Source organism: Muscardinus avellanarius (assembly GCF_963383645.1).
Source record: "Muscardinus avellanarius genome assembly, chromosome: 14".
In the NCBI taxonomy this organism is placed as follows: Eukaryota; Metazoa; Chordata; class Mammalia; order Rodentia; family Gliridae; genus Muscardinus; species Muscardinus avellanarius.
In genome coordinates, this window is record NC_137800.1 from 39,620,576 (window position 1) to 39,641,881 (window position 21,306).

General features: G+C 33.9%; 1 pseudogene across 1 annotated transcript; it reads right to left on the reverse strand.

Annotated features, from left to right (window-relative positions):
- Positions 1–900: 900 nt before the first annotated feature.
- On the reverse strand, positions 901–2,705 carry LOC308273137 (ras GTPase-activating protein 1-like; annotated as a pseudogene). The gene is made up of 2 exons: positions 1,387–2,705; positions 901–1,130 (listed from the first exon to the last, which is right to left on the reverse strand). The product of its transcript is annotated as a ras GTPase-activating protein 1-like (transcript).
- Between the last annotated feature and the right edge of the window lie 18,601 nt (positions 2,706–21,306).

The following is a 21,306-nucleotide window of genomic DNA, read 5'->3' on the forward strand; positions in this document are numbered from 1 at the left end:
AGCAGATACAACAAGTAGTCAGAAGTTCAAAGATGAATAAGTTATTATGTGGATGAGGTTTGTTTGCATAATCAAAGGGGTACACAAAAATATCAACTGGGAATTAACAGACATTCTAGATTTTTTACATAAAAAATTTATAATCTATAAAACATTGATCAGTACAATGACCAATAATATTTACTGAATTCAAACTATTTACTGTTGTAAACATGTAACAAAAGCATTATGCGATCTAAATACAGTCTTTGACAAGTCCAACAAAATAAGTGGTATGTTTAAAAAATAAAGCTGATGAGCAATAAATCCATTCTATATATTTTCTTCCAACAGTTTCAGAAAGAGAAATAGCACAGTACTTTTTAAAAGAGTATACAGCAAAGATTGTTCCTATTATAATGGAAAACTCTGGAAACTGTAAATACAAATTAAGTCATTGTACAGTCAAATGGTTATATTCCTAAACAGGAAGGAATTATAGCATAAGAACAGTCTGCAGTCCAGTTATACTCAATTGTCAATAGAGAATGCTTTTTCTTGTCAGTTGATTTCATAGTTCTTTTTCCAAAAGACAGCAAAACTTTGGCAATTGGGTGTATTGAAACTATATTTTCAAAGTTCAAGATAGTCATAGTATTCTTTTGTGAAAGGTGATATGTACACCAAGGCTCAGAGTTTGGTAAAGATTCCATGTGGAAAAAGTGCAAATATTCTGCACAAATAGCTTACAAATTTGCTGGTAGTTATTTACTAGTAGAATCTTGTTTCCTTTGCATAGCTCACACATCACTGGAATGTGGAAAAGTGTGCTATTTTTTGGCAAGAGCAAAGGAGACATTATACTGATGTGAATTACCACTGGGCATGCTGAACCCATGCAGAACACCAGGGTGAAGGCTGCTACCTGACATCATTGGTTTTTGTATACTGGTTTTGTTTTTGTTGAAGCAGTTCCGTTATAGCCAGAAGCTTTTTCAGTACATGCTGTTGTGCACCTCGCTCATTACTGAGTGTTCGCAGTTCATCTGAATGAGCCACACAAATCTCATGCAATGCAGCTAAATCACGGGACAAGTCAGTTCTAGAATGATCTGTAGTGTCCAGTAGTTCAGGTACATTCCCAAGTTCATCTAAAAACATAATCATACGATGTTTATTGCTTTTTTTTTTTGGTGGTACTGGGGTTCCTGGAAGCCCTTCTATTTCTGGGCTACACTCCCAAGACCTATTTTTACATTTTTATTTGGAAACAGGGTCTCCTAAACCAGCGCGCGCGGCTGGCTTCCAACCTGCGCGATCCTCCTGTCTCTGCCTCCCAAGCGCGGGGATTACAAGCGTGCGCCACCACGCCCGGCTGTTTATTGCTTTTAATAAATGGGTTGACACCTTCCATGTATGGCTCCTTAGCTCCAAATTCCACAAGATTTGCCAAGTTCTGCACAGATTTAGCCACTAATATAAGTGTTCTTGCAGCAATAGATGGGGAATCTGAGATGATATTAAACATCCGTGGATTCAGGATGGCAGGAAAGATAAGCTGAAGAAAAACAAAACCACTAACAACTCTTTTTCTCATAGTAGTATTAGTAGGACACTTGTTTTGAACAGATTTCTGTAAACACCCATAAATATATCTCAGTGTCGGTGGAAGTATTTCTGAAGCCATGAATATTTTCTCCACAAGCTCTGAAAGTATGTTCAATAAGTGTGCTAAATTAGTGTTCACATCTTCATTTATTTCTAATTTTGATGGACTTAACTCACAAGACTGCTTGCTTTCCATTATCTTTAAAATGGAATCTTTCAAAGCATGATGAACAAATTGTGTTGCAGTGGCTTTCATATATTGTTCCATCAGGGTGCTTGCAAGCGTTGTGGCTCTAAACAGGGTAGTGGCTTCATCTGCCATGCTTATATCTCTGTCACTTAGTGTACATAACAGTAATGATTCAAGCTTTTTATGAAGAAAAATCCTCAGTAGGATGCTAGCCAGTAGTGTTCGGTCTTGTCCACATACATGTGATAGAGCATATACTACATGAAGCTCTTTTTGCAGTATAAGCTCTTTTAGTTCACTGTATCCTTCTTCTGGCATAATTTTTTCCATAGAATATCGTGCTCGAACACACAGGGATCCTGGTTCAATACCTTTTAACGGTATATGGGAGCTGAGCAGAGAGAGACCACTCATCTGTAGCATGTCCTTTTTGTAACTGGCTTAACTGGAAGCACATAAATAAGATATCAGGACCTTTGCTTTTCAAATCTATTGATGTCAGGAGGAAGATCATCAAAGACAAACTCCTCTGACCATACTGGGTTTTGCCCTTCCCTTGCATGAGTTTTTGCTACTTGGACACTATTCAAATAGATGTTACAGTAAGGATTAGTAAAATGTTTTACTGGGAGTTTGTGGGCCTCTTCAATATGTAAAACAAGGCTGCTGACCTGACGAAGGCGTTTATTAGACGTCCCTGGACTACTTTTCCGTAAATTGCAAAATGCCTGCAGACCTTTCATCCAATCCTCTGCTTGTTCTGGAGTTTCTCCTGCAAAGTAAAAGATGTAATGCTCTTCACTAAAGTGCTGAACTACTATCTGAAAACAGTTGGCCTGCCAAAAAGACTATCATGAACAACATAGACAGAACATACACTGAGATCTATTAATCCTTTTGGTTTTGCAGCTCGCTTTTCACTTTCAAAACACCCAGAAATTTAGAGATTATAATTTTTAATCTTTGTAAAGTATGACAGCTTTAATACTAAAAATTTTAAGTTATGTTTTATTGAATTATGAATATAAGCCAAGTTCCCAACAAATATTATCCCATGAAATTGGCACAATAATTTGGAATTCACTATCCTTCACTAGACACATAGTAAACATCAGGGCCAGAATCTCAAACAAACTTTGTGCCACTCTGAAATCACCTTGTAAATATTTGATGAAGATCAAATCATTTTAAACCAAACTCACCAGTCTCCTAACTACTCTTGGACAAGAAGCAGTGAGGGGAGAGAAAGGCATTTGTTAACTAATATTCAAGCCATAGATTGCTCACATTTAAAATCTCCATAAAAAATCAAAGCAGCAATTCTGTAGATGTCAAAGTAGTTAAAAAATAACAAGAAACAAGAAAATGCATCTGGAACACTATTGGAAGGCAATAATCTTAGAAAGCATGCCATTGGAAAAATCACAGTGAGGGCACACACCATAAAACAGTGTTCTAATTTTTCCTTACATTCTCTACAAAGCAGACTATCATTTTAGTCATATTGAATTTTAAATTCATTTTGCATAACATTTTGCATAAATGCATTATAAAAATAGTAAATATGTGTTGGAAAAGAAGTTAAAATGGGGACAACAATCATATGTTCATTGAAGTGACTGCATTCACATAATGTGATTCTTTGAGATATTTAAAATTGTATGTTGCAATCATCTTACTAGGAAGGTTGATTCAACATGATTGGCTAAGTATTTTAAGACTGATAAAAAATTTTGTGTTGAAGAATGTCTTGGAAATAACAAGTGTGCCAGGAGGAACAGAGCTCCTCACACATGTACCTTGTTATGCCATGAATTTGAGAGAGTGAAAAAACAGGGAATATTTTAGCTCTTGAAATACCTGATCATGGCACTGCAAAGCTATAGAAAGATATTTTGGGCTCTACTTATATATTCCAGAATGTTGAACAAGCTGTTCTTTTCTATGAGTGACAGGACATGGAAAAGCCTAGTAGCACTGAGTTGGGTTTTTTTATTACAGAAGTATACATTGTTCTGAGATAAACTAATCAAAATTAAAACTCATTTTGTTAGTACTAAGAAATTTACACATCATGTCATTCTTGGGAAAAAATGGCAGTAAACACATCCCTGATATACCCCTTTCTGTTCCCCAAAAGCTAACCAAATTAAGAAAATCACCAGAGCAAGTCTAGGCCCGAATGTCCATATAAATACTATCCTGAAGGACTCTGGTTTTCTATTTCGTTTGCAGGAAATTAGGGAAAGTTAGTGTTTTCTGTAAAATCCTGCTTTCTTTTATGCATGCCAAGTTCCTTGGGATGCTGGTCATATAGCAAGATAAAGCAAGCTAGGCTAGTGACATCACTACCTTTGTAACCTAACTGATAAAATCCCTTTAGCTGTGATAACTGACATAGAATTGAAGACACTCTGGAGAGGGAAAATATCACTTGTCTAGAGGGTCACACTTGGACCAGGAATCTTTAGGGATGGAGATGCTATTTTCTGTAGTAAAGTTGTATGAGAGAGAAAGAGGAATTACCTCACAAACACAGTGAGGGTCCAAGATACTGTCTGTCCAGCCTGCCTACCCTGGACCTTCTCTTAAGCATTTTTCAATTAAACATGTCTTATGCAGCATCTTCAGATACTTCTTTGGTTTCTATCCCATGCCCCTAGCACACCTAGGCCATGAACGGCATCCACATCATGGTTGAAAATTTACATTTTCAAAATGCTCTAGTGTATTACTAAAAGAAATGGAGAAGCAGTCATAAGCATTCAGATTGACTCTACTCTGTTTAAACAATGGTGAAAAGGAATTTAACCTGATATTTCCAATTTTTTTAATTTGATTTGATTATGCTTGTTTGTTTTCCTTAAGTCTCAGAATTTTCAGTTTCCATTATAAACTATAAAAAGCATACAAGGGTTTTCTATATATGACCCAAAACAATAATTACTTGACCATTGAACCTTTATTTGCAATTTAATGAAAAGATCTAATGCTTTTTGAAGCTCATGTGTTAATTTGCTTTATAATTAAATTTGATTAAAGGATTTGTTCTTACACATTTTCAATGTATCTAAATAAGATAATAATCATCGAGAGATGTCGAAACACACAATTTTAACAAGCCGATACAAATTATCAAGACTGGAATTGGTAATAATCAAAACTTCACTTTTGTATTAGTTTACTTTTTAATTCTAAATGAGAAATATGAGTAAAATGAGAAGGGATGAAAACTGTAGATGTGTATTTCAAACACAGTGGTTCATTAAAAAAAATGACTTAAAGTCTTTATCTGAAAGTTTGCCAGAAATCAGGTTCCACCAGAAACAACCTACTTTTTTAAACATATATTGCAAATAATGAACAAATACCAGAAAAGTGGCAACTTATTCACCTTGACTTATGCTCCTTCTTGAGTTTTTCCATCCTCACAGATGTCACTACTGTCCATTAGGTTGGTCAATTACGAAATACTTATTCCCCCAGATGAACTGGTTTTCAAGTTCTAGAAAGAGTATACCTCTAATAGCACTTTACATTAATCTAATTCTCTTGATTTCTAACTTACTGTCTTAGTTCAAATCATTATCATCTATTCTGCACCGGTGGTGGTCACTCACCAATTTCCCATAAACCTCAAATCTTAAACATCTTCTTGCTGTAAAACTTTCAACACCATTCCAGTAACAATTTTTTTAATTAAAATATGAACTTCTATGGACCATAATGCCTTCAGTGATCTATTTCCTGCTGTAACCCTCACTTCACCTTATTGCCCAGAATATAGCAAATTCTTTTATCTACCTCAGGGTTTTTGCACATGCTCATTACTGATTTAGAAGGCTCTTCACCTGCTGTGTGCAAATCTTGCCATTCTTATCTGTCAGGGCACAACCTCAATTAATGCTCCTTTGAGAGCCTTCACCATGAATCAAAACAATTCTTTTCATCCCTGCAGGCCCCAGATAGTCTCTAGTAAAGCAACAACTTTGTCTCCTTCATAGAATTACAGATTTTCAGTTTATATAAATGATCTGTTTATTTGCGTTTTATTTAGTTTCACTCTTCTGCAGAGAGATATATTATTTGCTTTCTTTCACAAACATGCACCAAGCACCTAGATACTTGCCTTCCATATGACAGGTCTTCTTACATATATGTTAAATTAATTAATTAATTAATTAATGATTAATGGGTCCTGGTTATTCTCATATATCTTTTGAGGAAAAGGGGATTCAGTGAATAGAACTGAGAAATAGGTGTTCTAATTGTATCATTGACTCAAATGGAGATGAAAAGACCTTTTTGCTGGGTGCTAAACTCTCCGGGGAACTGTGCTGTGTGTGTCCTGCCTAACTAGTAAGTAGGTTGCCACAGTGGCAGCAAGGGCTTTGGCATCATCATGAATTCACACTGAGAAGTTATTTCTAATCAGGAGTACTCTAGAAAACAAACAAAACACTCCATTTTGGTCATATAGAAGTTGTTTCAATTAGTTCAAAACATCTTACAGAATTATATAATAACAATGGCCCCCCTTCTTGATTTTTCTCTTGGAAAGATGTTGTCATTTTTGTATATTATAGTATTTCTGTGTTGTTTTTACAGCAGCCTACCACCACTTAATCCAGAAACCTTCCCTGCTTGCACATGCAATAAGTTCATAAATTTTTGCTAAATGTTTTTCAGTATCTTTCTTTAGCCTCAAGGCCTCCAGTTTTCATACTGTTAAAATTTAAATGTGAGTTTCTTTTCACAGGCCAAAATTTTCCAAATAAATAGGATGTGCATTTTTTCAAAATCATACTTTCCCAGAAAAAAAAATGTTTAGCAAAAAATAAGACCAAAAATATGTTTTGAAATTACTCCGTGATCGTCTTAAAAATGCTTACATTTAAATATGTTTTAGAATACAGATATATGAGAAATTTAATTATCTTTGGTTATAAATATTCATTCAAATTAATGAGCTGTTATTAAAATACAGAATGTCATTTCAGTTTCTATTAGAACATAATGAAGCTTTGCTGTTTTAGATAAATTTGATGCTGGAGACATTTTCAGATACAGAGATAAAACAAAATATAATGTTGAAACATGGAGTAACTTGAAACTTTATTGGACATTAGTAATAAATTGCTCACTTTGGTGATTATTTGAAACAATACTTAAATGAATGTCTATAATATTTTATGAACCTAAAAATGTTGAATCTGTTGCCATAATAAGGCAGCACAACTAGGTAGCTTAACCAAGAAAAATGTATCATCTCATATTCTGGATTCTAGAAGTCCAAGGCAAGGCTAGATAAAAGGATTGGTTTTTCAGAGTGCTATGTGGAAGAATCTACACCTTGAGTCACCTCTAAGTTTTGGAGGTTGAGTGGCAATCTGTTGCATTTCTTGGTTTATGGAGTCATTGCAATCTCCATCCTCATCTTCACATGACATGGCATCCTCCCTGTGTGAATGGCCCTGTGTGCAAATTCTCCTTCTTATGAGAACATAATTATACTGGATTACAGCTTGACTGCATCTTAATTTATACCTGCAAGAACCCTATTCCAAATGAGGTCATATTTTGAGATGCTAAGAGTTAGAAATTCAACATATAAATTTTGCAAGGACAACTCATAACATTTACTAGGTGTTAAGCACTTGCCTTATATCATCTTATTGAACTTTTTAGTCAGTCCAATTAGAGGTGTAATTCTCACTTAGAGTAGATAAAATAGAGATTTCAATAGGTTAAGTGAACTACCCCAAATCATAGAAGGACAAATGCCAAATGCAGGAGGAGAAAAAGACTTAACTTACTGCCAGCCCCACATCCTTAGAATGACATTTTGTGACTTCTAAACAAAATGCCATTTCCAAACAAGTTTCCTAATGACATGTGTCTGAAAGAAGCCATACTTATCCTCAACACACCATTATTCAAAATTTAGTATGATAGGGAAAATTTTTAAAAAATGATCAATGCTAGAAGAAGCAAAAAATGACAGGAATAGAGATGGCATGCAGATATTTGAAAAGAAATACTGCTATTTATCTGCAAAGCTTTTTTTTCCTGATGGCTTCTCTGTTGCATAGGGATATGTACTAAATAAATGTCCAAATACTAACCAAATTGATTCTCCTAAATCATAACTCAAAAAACCCCATGAGGCAAAGATACAAATAATCTGTTCTTATAAAACACCACTTTTAGTTCAAATAGCTCTTCTCTCACTGCATCTTTAAAATTTTGGTCCAGATTATTTCTTTCTTTAGCATCAAGTATCTAATATGGGAAAAAATGTAAAATTTATCTCAGTCTGGGGACTTTCTAGGACATTAATTTTTATTATGAATGTGTAATATTCAGACCTTACAAAATAAGTATCTTTGCCATGATCATATATGCATATGTTTTATTTTTATTTGGGGGGGAAAGGTTAAGTGTTTGTTAGCAATGTCACGATTGTTACTACACTAACTTTCTGTATGTGTTTTTCTCCTCTTTTAATTCTTGAGAATCTGAATTGGTAACCTCATTCTGGAATGTTTTCTCAAGTTCATGTTTATAAAAAATTTAACCTAATCCCCTGGTCCTCCACTAAAAATGACTGAAAATAAGCAAAATTAACTGAACTACTTGCTTCAAGAAAAACTTGCTCTTGAGAGAAAAAAAAAAACCTGAACCAATCGACAGAGCTGAATAATCATGAATAACAGTTTGTTCGTCAAGATTCGCTTGGAGAACCTTCCTTTCATGTGCCTACCAGTCTACAGCTCGCTATTGCAATTTTTGTACAATCCTAACAAGTTTATAGCTTAAGAATCGCACATCCTATACTCTAAAGCAACATACATAAATATCTTTTCCTGAGTTCCTACTTTTGAGGCCCTGCTAAAACAAAGTGGTATTCACTTCTAGTTCAACGAGTGTAATGAATTTAGCTTTGTTTGTAACAAAATGTTCTGTTGGTCTTCTGTGGAGTGGGTAGTTGGCAATAGAAATAGAAAATAGACCATCTAGAAATATGTCAATGTCTATTTGTAATGTCGTAGGTTGTGGTAGTAATAGTAGCTATAGTAGAAGCAGCTGTAGAAATAAAAATCATGAGGCAATAGCAAAAACTTCACATGCTTTCCTATGAAGTTAGGAATATGGGACTCAGACAAGCCACAAGTTTAAAAACTATTTATTTGATACATGTGTTAAGATTCTCAAAATACCTATTCCAATAATGTGGAAGTTGTATTAATATTTCTAGACTCTTAAGAGACTATTGCTATTAAAATAACAATAAACATGCACGTAAGTTTTTAAAGTATACAGAGCTCATATTTCAATTCTATTTTAAGAGATTTTTAGATAAGCATTTTGAGTGAAGTAAAATTATTACCATTTTGTAAGTATAAAATCCAAGAGGAAGAACTAAACTAGAAGCTCACTCAGGTACTATGTGAATAAATCCTTCAATTTTAAAGGCTCATGTTCATTATTCCATGCCAAGATGTATCGTTAATAGAATATTGAAGGAGTGATTTACAACCTGAAAAGACATATTATTTAGTACTCTGTGGAAACTTTATAATAAGATTAGACAATGCATTATCACCCTTGTACATTTTATTACATTTTAAAATTAGGGTAGTATTTTCAACATTTTTATTACATTTAATTCAAGGCAAGAGCATTTGTTATATGTCTGTTCTCTTCATCTCTTTGTGTGGCAAAGGGATTGTGTGGTATTCACTTGTGTATCTCTTTCAGTGATACCTGCAAAAATAGAGACACTAGTGGAGAGCCATATGTGTTGAATATGTGAATTAATGAGTGAATAAGAGTCTTGAAAATCTGAGTGCTTAATTACATAGTTAATTTATTGTTTGAATAGAATTTTGAAGCCGGGCATAATGGCACATGTTTGTAATCCCAGCATTTGGGAGGCTGAGACAGGAGGATCGTGGTTCGTGGCCAGCCTCAGCTACTTAATGAGGCCCTTTGCAACTTAGTGAGACCCTGTTTCCAAATAAAAAATAAAAAATAGGGCTGGGGGTGTAGCTCGGATGTATTATGCCTCTGGTTTTCATCCTCAGTACTGCAAAAAATCTTAGAATATTTTGTAAATTAAACATGTACTTCAAATAAAACCTCATTAAATTTTTTCATGTTGTTTTTCTCTCACAGTGAGCTCTGTCTTTCATTGTCTTTATCATGCTATCTACTTTTGTTATACACATTTTACATTTTAAAAACTAGGCCCAAACAAGGATTCAAGAAAGTAAATACATTCCTCACTACAACAGAAGGAATATGTGGTAATCATTAGTTCTGAATCTTACTGAAACCTTTAGAAAAAGGTAAAATAGCTCCAGTTGGTTCATAAACTGAGTGCAGTGAAACACATAGTTCACCATGGTGCTAAAGTTGTTTTGTTTGTGGAGAAAATATAGCAACTCTTACACCCTTCACTGCATGGGTATGAAACAAAGCTTAGCCCAGGACAGAGCCTACAAGATCAAACTACTGGCTACTCTGGAGGAATAAGAAATGGAAGGTGTCCATGTTGGAAAGCAGCAAGGATATTAGAATCAACACTTTGGGAATGTTTTAATAACAGAAGTGGACTGACTCTGTTCTATAATTTGTCTGCCCTTCAATAGAGTTTTACTAAGTCTAACCTCAGGAAGCCCGTCTCATTGTTAAACTACTCAATTGCTATTTGTTCCCTTTGCTTCTTCCCTATATCAGGACTCCATGCTGGGCCTTCTGCTACCTCAGACGGCCTATAAAATGTTTTCTGGCCTAGTGGACCATGATTGCACATGCCAGTGCCTTTGTGTCTCTTGGGTTCAATGAAAAGACCAGAACCTTTCTTAACTTTTTACTAATACTTATAAATTGGTCTTGCCAAACTCTGCTGTCGAACCTTTAAGCAAATGGGTGGTCTTGCTGATGTGTGCTGTTAAAACAGAGCCAAACAGCTATGCAGAGCCAGTTTCTCTGGGGTATAAACTGCTTAAGAAAGTGTTTTAATTTCTTCACATCACCCCATAAAATTAGTATTCTGTGGTGCACAAGTGAACAACTTAAAGCAGATGACAAATGCTTAAGTAGCACCTTAGTATCCTAAGAGAATGGCTAAAATCTTACCTCTCTTTATCTCTTAATTCATTCTTAACACATTTCACACCTTTCTTGTTTTTCTAATAATCCTACAAGATTGAGGTAGTATTATTTCAGAGATAAGGGTACAGACCTTTTGCCAGTTGTAGCCTTGCCTACAATGACTTTCGTTTATAATTTTAGAACATTTTTATTACTATAAAATTATTATACAGTCACTATAAAATATTAAAAAAATAGTAAAAAGGAGGTCACTATTTTAAGTGATTAAGTCATCTTTAATCAGTCCCATAAAAGATGTACAATTAGCACCTCATACTTACAGTGCTTTATACATTTTTTCTCATGAATTTGGTTATATATTTTATTCACTTAATTTATCTTGAGTGGTGTCTGAAATTGAAACTCATTTTTTTGAATCTGATTTTGAATAAATGTAAATATTTCTACTTAAGTAATAATCTACTTTTAAATATTTGCTTTAGCAAAATATTGTAAAGAACTGTGTTAAATATGATAATTTCTTCCTAATATAACCCACAAAGTAGGACTCTTCACCCCCAGTACCACCAAAATTTAGTATGCATGTATTTAAAAATCTTGATCAAATCACCTTTATAAGAATTAAGATTACATTCCCACTACAACTCTATGAACACTCCAGTTACCCTACCCCTTGCCAATTCTAAATGTCTTCATTGCTTTAACTTTTGCTAACTTGGTAGATAAGAATGACAAACTTCTTTAATTTGTGTATTTTTAAAATTCTTTGAGAATGCTTATACTAAATGACTTACACATACATGGATCTGTTTCTAAACTTTCTACTGTGTTCCAAGTATTTTATGTTAAATATTACATAAGTACCCCTTTATAACTATCAATTTAAAATGTTGTACAAGCTATTTGTCTTCATTTTATTTGCTCAACATTTATCTGTTTTATTCTGCATACTGTTCTCTGTGGATTTAGAATAATTTTATATATCAAAAATAGGTCATTGAGATATTAATGGCATCAAACATTCACTATTTTAAGGAAATTAGCAACTTTTAATTTTATGTCCTTAAACTTGGGAAGAAAACTTAATTATATAATTATTAAAATCTTTTGTTAATCCCATGATAAGGTAAATTTTTTTCAGTTTCACATTGTACCTTTTATTTTTTTTATTTTTTATTGGTGCATTGTATTCATACATCATAATGGGGTTAAAAAAAACTCATGTGGACATACATGCACACATTGCCCAGTTAGCCCCTACCCAGTTCCCACCCCATTCCCTCCCCATCCCTCCTTCCCATGCTTGGCTTAGTGGTTGACTTCAATATACTTAACTACATTGTATGCTTTAGAGAATGTCCTTCTTCCCCCCGCTCCCATCCCCTTATTCAGGTTGTCTTGTTTGCTACCCTATAGGAGTTCCTTTTTCATCTAGAGTTTCTCCTTTGACCCATTTCTCCTTGGCTTTCACATATTAGGGAAAGCATCAGATTTCTTATTTTTGTGACTGACTAATCTCACTTAGCATAATGTCCTCCAGTTCCATCCATTTTTCTGTAAATGATGCAATTGTGAGTTTTTATGGCTGAGTAAAATTCCATTGTGTACATATCCCACAGTTTTGTAATCCATTCAGCTGTTGATGGACATCTTGGCTGGTTCTATAGTTTGGCTATGGTGAATTGTGTAGCTATGAACATAGATACACATGCATTAGTTTGGTAGTTTGGCTTCCCTTTCTTTTGGGTAGATACCTAGAAGTGGTATTGCTAGATCAAATGGTTAATTTGTTCTCATTCTTCTGAGGATTCTCTATACAGTTTTCCAAATTGTTTGCACTAATTTGCAATCCCACCAACAGTGTTTTATGTCTCATACCTTCTTTGTGTTCCTATTAAGATTATATTCAAGTCCTGCAACTTATCTAGTCTGTGGTACTGAATACTACTTACATTTTGAAATGGCCAAGTTTATGTCTCAATTATCAATATTTTCATTGAATTGCAGACTCATATTCACTGATTTAGCTAACATTATTGCTTATATATCAACTATTCATCTAACTTTAAGAAATATTATTTTCTGCATAAATAATATTATCTCCTTATGAAGTCTTCTGTGTCCAAACTAGGATTCTTCTGGAACCCTATATGACCTACTACTATTAACTCTCACCCTGTTATCCTGGTTTGGTTCTATTCAGTTAAGTATTTATCACTTTAAATTAGATCATATGGTTCTAAATATATTAACTGACTCTTCCAAACACATCCTAGAATGTATACTACTTGACAGTAGAAATTCTTCCTCATATGACTATTGCTGTAAGTTTCATAATAAAGCAGTGCTTCTAAAAGATATTTTTAAAAGAAAATAAATAGAAAATGCATTTCATATTTGTTTGTCTTTACTTACTTGGTATCTTTTTGTCTGTGTGTGCATTACTAGGGATTGACCCCAAGATTGTTCTACATCTGAGGTACAACCCAGCCCTATTTTATTTTATTTTATTTATTTTATTTTGAACCAGGGTCTTGCTAAGTTGCTGAGTGCCTCACTAAGTTGTTGAAGTTGGCCTTCAACCTGCAGAGACTAGAAGATTACAGGTTGGAGGCCAACTTCATAGACCTAGAAAAATCAATCATGAGTTTTATATGGAGAAAGAAAAGACCCAGAATAGCCAAAGCAATCCTCAGCAATAAGAACCACTCAGGAGGCATCATAATCCCTGACTTTAAATTATACTATTGAGCAATAGTGGTAAAAAACAGCATGGCATCGTCACAACGTGCATATACTGACCAGTGGAACAGAAGAGAAGATACAGAAACAAACCCACACACTTATAGTCAATTAATCTTTGACAAAGGAGCCAAACTCATAAACTGAAGAAAAGACAGCCTTTTCAACAAATGGTGCTGGGAGAATTGGTTATCCATTTGTAGAAAGATGAAACTAAATCCTTACCTTTCGCCATGCACAGGAATCAACTCAAGATGGATCAAAGACTTAGAAATTAGACCAGAGACTGTGAAGCTATTAGAGGAGTGCATAGGCTCAACACTCCAACATATACATAGAGGCAGTAACTTTCTCAACAAGATCTCCAAAGTGCAGGAAATTAATGAAAAATTAAGAAGTAGGATGGCATCATACTAAAAGTTTCTTCTCATCAAAGGAATCCATCAAGGCCCTAAGGAGAAAACCTAAAGAATGGGAAAAGATCTTTGCCAGCCACCACTCTGATAGAGAGCTAATATCCAGAATATACAAAGATCTCAAAAGACTCTACATTAGCAAAACAAATAGCCCAACCAAGAAATGGGCAACTGAATTGAATAGACACTTCACAAAGAAAAAATACAAATGGCCAATAGATACATGAAAAGATGTTCATCATCATTAGCCATTAGGGAGAAATCAAAACTACCCTGAGATTCCATCTAACCGTAATCAGGGTGGCAAGCATAAAGAAGTCAAATAACAAATGTTGGTAAGGATGTAGGGAAAGAGGAACTCTTTTACATTGTTGGTGGGAGTGCAACCTACTTCAGGCACTATATGGAGATCAGTGTGTAGATTCCTCAGAAAATTGGGAATGGATCCACTATATGATCAAGCTATACCACTCCTGGGTATCTTTCCAAAGGGGTTGAAATCAGAGAACTAAAGTAACATATGCATAACCATGTTCATAGCAGCACAATTTATAATAGCCAAAATATGGAACCAACCTAGGTCTCCATCAACAGATGAGTGGATTGTAAAATTATGGAAAATACACACAATGGAATTCTACTCAGCTATAAAGAAGAAAATTATGTCATTCGCAAGAAGATGGAAAGACTTGGAGAACATTATGTTAAGTGAGATCAGCCAAGCACAGAAAGAGAAGGGACATATGTTTTCTCTATTATGCCCAAACTAGGGAGTATTAGGGATACCAGAGGGACTCCAGATAATGGAGGGGAAACCTCAGCAAAGCCAGAATGGAAGGGTATGAGAGGAAGAAGGCTGAGGTTGATGAATGGAGGACCTATATTCAAATATGTGTGAAAGTATGAATGTAGCGTGGTCAACCTGGGCACTCATTGTTGGAAGGAGGGAAGGGAAAGTGAGGGGTGGAAGATGGCAACAAGCACAGTCTGAATGTATGCTGTCTTCAATATGATCCACACAAAAATAAAATAAAATAATGAAACAATGAAAAATAGTACTATGTATAGATATTATACACTTTAAAGTGAGTCTAGATATTTTCATGTATGCAATTGCAGTTTGTCCCTTCCCTTTTTTGCCTATTTACTCATGAGAATAAATAATATATTCATTTAAAATGTATTTTACAAAATACTACACTATTCTGTATGTCTTTTATTCACATAAAAATGACTGTAAATTTAAGAAATACTTCATTATAGTTCCTGATATTCCCTCAGAATGTGGTTCTAAATATCCATTGGCTGTACTATATTTGCCTTTTGCCAACGTTTTATGCTGTATTCAACCCTGTCATTTTTTCTCTACATAACAAATTGAGCTTTTAATATCTTCTGATGTCTGTTTGTACATTTGTCTGCTTATAATTTTATTAATAGAAACATATTACATAATATTTAGTACCAATATTCTGATTTAGTAAAGAGTTCACAAGTTAAAAGTGTATTTTAGATATTTTTCAATCATTCAAGTGTTTTTTTTACCTAAATGCCACTAAAGTGCAAGTCAATAAAATGATCTGTAACTCAGTAAATAAATGTAGTAGTTACAAATTAAACTATTTATGGATCATCAATGCTTGCTCATCCAGTATGATGAAGTATTGATTCCCTACTTTTGTAGCAAATGGAAACTGAAATATTGTCTAGTCTCAAAAATCACTCTTACCTTATTTATCTTAAGACTATAGTAATTGTAAAGTTATAAGCCCCAACTAATTTAAACTTTTTAATAAAAATATAGGACTATTCATTTTGTACCCTAAAAGCTTATTCTAAATTGATAAAGTTTTGATGTATTGCTAAGTTTTTAGGAAGATTTTTTAAATAACAAAATGACCTATAGTTATAAAATACTGCTTATTAGGACCAAAACAGGAATTACTCATTTTTTTTGTTTGTTTGTTTATTTGTTTATTGTGGTATTGGAGATTGAGCTCCAAGGACAGTCTAAACTCCAAGCTTCTACCCCAGCCCAATTTTATTTTTATTTTGAAATGGAGACTTACTAGGTTGATGAAAGTCTCATTATTGCTGTGAAATCTGTGATCCTCTTGTGTTCAGCCTCCCAAGTACTGGTATTATAAAAATGTGCTACCACACAAGGCTTTATGTTCATAATATATTATATGTACATATATAACATATTATACTTATATTAAATGTGTTAAATATCATGTAATAATACAATCATGAATTAGGAGATGTCTGAAATATGAATTTGGCTCATTTTTTCTTAACCAAATTTATCTAATTTCTAATAGATAGCAAAGTTGGTTCCTGAACACCTTTCTAGTATGGAAAGTGATATCCTCCTCTCCCCCCCTTCCTCTCTCTTTGTGAGTCTGAGGATGAACCTAGGCGCATTCGATCTCCAAGCTACACTCTCTGCCCTACTTTTTATTTTTATTTTGAAACAGGGTCTCATTAAGTTTCGAAGGGCTTTACTGAGTAGCTGAGGCTGTCTGTGAACCATGATCCTCCAGTTTCAGCTTCCTGAATGCTGGGATTACAAGCATGTGCCACCATACCCAGCTTGTGATCTCCCTTTAAAAAGGTTTAAAAGCTAGCTATGCTAGTACATGACTGTAATACTAACACTTGGGATGTGTAGACAGAAGAATAGTAGATTTGAGGTCAACCTTCGCAATTTAACAAGACATGGAGATTCCATTTCAAAATAAAAATAAAAAGAGCCGGGAGTGTAGCTTGACAGTAGAATGGTCCTGTGCTCAATGGTTTAGTCCACATATGTACTATATAAACTATATTCTCATATTTTGGAATAAGGCTATTAATGATAAATAAGCCCCCACTTCTGGAGATAATATGAGTCTCTATGACTTAGAATACATCTAGGATATTTAATTCTTTGATGTGGGATATGCACCAGTATTCTCTTTTTGAAAAGCCCTTTCTTCCTTTTTTCCTTACTTCCTTCTTTCCTTCCTTCCCTCCATCCTTCTTTGTTTTCCCTCTGTGTACTAGGAATTGAACTCAGGAGCATTCTACTTCTGAGCTACTGAGCTACACTCAGCCCTTTATAATCTTTTTACTTTTGAACCCCAGTCTCACTAAGTTGCAGAGGACCTCTAAAGTTGCTGAGGTCGGTCTCAAACTTGCATTCCTGCTGTTTCAGCCTCTCATGTACTAGTATTACAAGAATGGGACCAAGAAACCTCTTTCTAAGCACCCTCTGAAATCACACACCCTCCTGTTTGAGATTTGTGCTTCATCAAAATGTTTCTATAATAGGTCAGATCTTAAACATACAAAAAGACATTTGAAATACAAAATCAAAGAGTCTATATTTCAATAACCAATTTTCTCTATCATACAAGGGTCTTGGTTTATGAACAACAGTATTCACTTAGAATACTTTAAACCAGTGTGCGATTCTTCATAGCTCTCAGGATGAGTGGGAAAAGTAAGAGGAACAGACTGGGGGCTGCTCCTTTGGTAATAATGCTGGGACGTGCTCTGCAAAAAGAATTGTTCTTTTACAGAAGCCATCACCATGCTACAAACATCAGAGAGCACTAAGACCACAAAATATTTTTTTTCTTTTTATAACAATCACCAAAAGGACATTCACACCATGTCTTTGTCAGAAACTTAATCTCATAGCTACTGTTGCCCATTTCTGACTTTCAGAACCAGAGAGCACGAGGATGTTCATCAAAGAAAGTGCAAGCTTTGTTAGAAGATGGTTAGTATGTCATTACACTTCTAATCAGGACACAGAAAGCCCTCTCCTTCCTTCTAATCAGCCAAACACATTTCCCCTTACTCTTCTCAACTTTAGTTTCCTTTTTGCTACAGAACACTTCTGGAATAAATGTTACTGGATATACATCTTAGTATATGTTTTAGATGTATTTTAGGGCAATTTCTAGCAGTGAAATTGGTAGGATAAAAGGAGTATTTTAAAAATTTTGAGATTTGTTTCTAAATATTATCCATCATAATCATTTATCTATTTTATATCAATAAACATCATAAATATGAAATACAAAGATATTTATTACTTTTTCTAACAACCACTTATTTTGGATCTTTTCCATTTTTAGAATTTAAATGCCTAATTACTTGAATAAAACATAATAACCACCAGTTGGTTATGTATTTTCAGTTTGTTGTTTTTTGCTTTTTGGAGTATTTTTTTTGCGGGACTGGGGATGGAACCCAGGGGCATTCTACCTCCAAGCATACCCCCAGCCCTTTATTTTGAAAAAGGGTCTCACTGAGTTGTGGAGGGCCTCACTAAGTTGCTGAGGCTGGCCATAAACTGAGATCCTCCTGTTCAGGTTTTTAAAGTTAAAGAAATTGCCATTCTTCTTTGGCATTCATGAGGTTTGAGTCCAGAATGCCTACAGATACAAAGTTCATGAATGTTTAAGTTTTTTATATAAAATAACATAGTATTTGTATATAGCCTATGCATATTCTCCTGTATACTTATATCTAATGATAATGACTAATATAAATGTCATATATATTGTTATACTGTTCTTTGAATATTTTTCACCCAGTTTTGGTTGAATCTAGGATATAAAACCTGAGAATATGGAAAACTGATTGTATCTTTAAATTCTTTCATAAAAGAAATAAAACAGGATTACAGTTTTTTCTCACCTAATCAAGATCTCATTTTCATTCATTGACTATTGAATAATTTGTTTCTTAATGTACTAAAATAACACATTCAATATACATTATATAAGAGATTATGAATTCAGCGTTTTTAGGGTGGGATGCACACACAAGTTATGCATTGCATGAATAATTTTTGTTTGTTTTTAAGGGTGCATTTGACTCCTCTATGCCTAGAGATTCAGATTCGGTAAATATGTGAGGAAGCTGAGTGTTTTTGCTTGTGAAAGTCTTCCCAAGTTAGTAATATTATTCCAGGATTAAAATCCCTTTCCTCCCATTGTGTAGTTGATGCATCTATTTGTTTTTAGTATGTTGTTTCTTTATAGGAAAGAAAATTCCAAAACTAATAATGAGATTTTCTTACAGGATTCCTTCCATCATTTTCATTTTCCTTTCACTCATTTTATTTGACCCTGGGGAAGTGATTGACTGCCCCAAACTTCTTTTTAAATAATTTAATTATTACCATATGATTTTCAAGATAGTACAAAAACTTAGAGAAAATTATGAAAGCGCAAATGTACAGACCACAATCGTATGGTCAGTAATCACTATATTTCCTTAATTCTCTCTCACTTTCTCCATCCTCTTTTTCTTTCTTTGTTTCTTTCCTCAGTTCTTTTCTTCTTTCTTCTGGGATGGTTGGAGTGGGGGATCTGAAAGCAAAAGAATTCTACCTCACACATCCATCTCTTTTTAATTTTTATTTTGGAACAGGGTCTCACCAAGTCGGTACTAGCTTCAAACATGCAATTTTACTGACTCAGCATCCTAAACATCACAATTACAGGCATGCACCACCAAACCCAGCTCATTTTTCTTTTTTAGAAAATATCCTTTACATCAGTTAAGGTTACCTGGCCACAGAGTTTATATAGCTAACTTGCCTGATGTAACTTAATGTGTAATATATACTCATTATATATTATATATTATATATATAATATATATGTGTAATTGTGATGGATGTTTCCTTGTTTAGAAATCTAGCCTTGAATTACATTAAAACAATGTAGAAACTAAATAATAATGCTTTGGGGAACCAAGACATATAAAGCATGGAATTTTAAGTAAATAAAGTTTATTGAACATTAAAAAAATACTGGATTTTTCCACAGAGAATACTTTATCCTTGGGTGTACTGAAGATAAATATTAACAACACAAACAAGATGCAAATACACATTTTTAGTATTCAAAACATCAATTTTTTTTCCTTACAGCCTTGGGGTTATAATGTTAGCATTCGCTGACATTTAAATTTTGGTATAATATTTTCTCAATTGCTGCCTGCCTTTAAAATATAGAATATAAACTATTGTCCAATGTGATTTTTAAGATGCCTTAAGGAACATTCATTAAATTTATAACAGTAATAGAAAACAGTCTTATAAATAAAAACAAATATAAATTATTTTTGTCTTCTTAATCAAAAATCACTTTGAAATACTTTCCAGAACTTTCTTACTCTCCCCATTTCACTCCCTCACACAAATTTTCCCTATATGTGTGTGAGAAACATTTGATTCCCTCCTCACTTTCCACCAATAACAATGCTCTAACTTCACAGCAATTATTCTTTAAATGTAACATTTACTAAAATTAGCTCACAGAATCCAAATAAATCCTTCTAAAAATTACTTTTAAGAAACAGAGCCAATTAAAGGGAACTATTAGTTAAGAGAAAATCTGTCCTCATTTCTTACTCAATATAATCAATAACATAATTTACATATTTATGAATTGCATTTGCCTAAACTAAGGTAGAAGCATAATCTGATTTAGTAAATTAAAATTAAACTTAACTAAAAACAAACAAGTTTATACATTACACACAACCTTACAATTAAACATGCACAAATTATTAGGTTAAGTTATATTACCTTAAATAGTGATACATGTTCATCCATGTTTATAGCAGTGTAGCTCACAATAGCCAAACTATGGAACCAGCCTAAGTGTCTGACAGATGAATGGGTTACGTAACTGTTGTACATACACACAGTGGAATTTTACTCAACCATAAAAAAGAACTAAATTGTGCCATTAGAAGAAAACTCAATAGAATTAGAGACTCTTATGCTAAATGAGATTAGCCAGTCTCAGAAAATAGTCATATTTTCTCTCATATGTGGAAGCTAGAAAAAGGGTGGAAAACAAGAAAGACTTCAGACAAATGAGGTGGAATACCAGCAAATACAGGAACAGGACTTGGGGAGGGATCCTTTTTCTATTTGAGTTCCTTTGATATCATTCTTTAATCTTACTGCCCTGGCAAGAGACTCAAGGACTATATTGAAAAGAAGTGGTGATAGTAGACATCCTAGTTTGTTCCTGATCTTAAAGGAAATCCCTGTAGTATTTCCCCATTTAGTATGATATTGGCTTTGGTGTCAGCAGAATTTGAGTAAAGCATATTAATCTCCATAATGTAAACGGATATCACCCAACCTATGAAGGACCTTTCAAGAAAAAAAATGAGGCTTCCTAGAAAAGAAATAATTCTGCCTCAAGACTAGCCTACACATATGAGGTA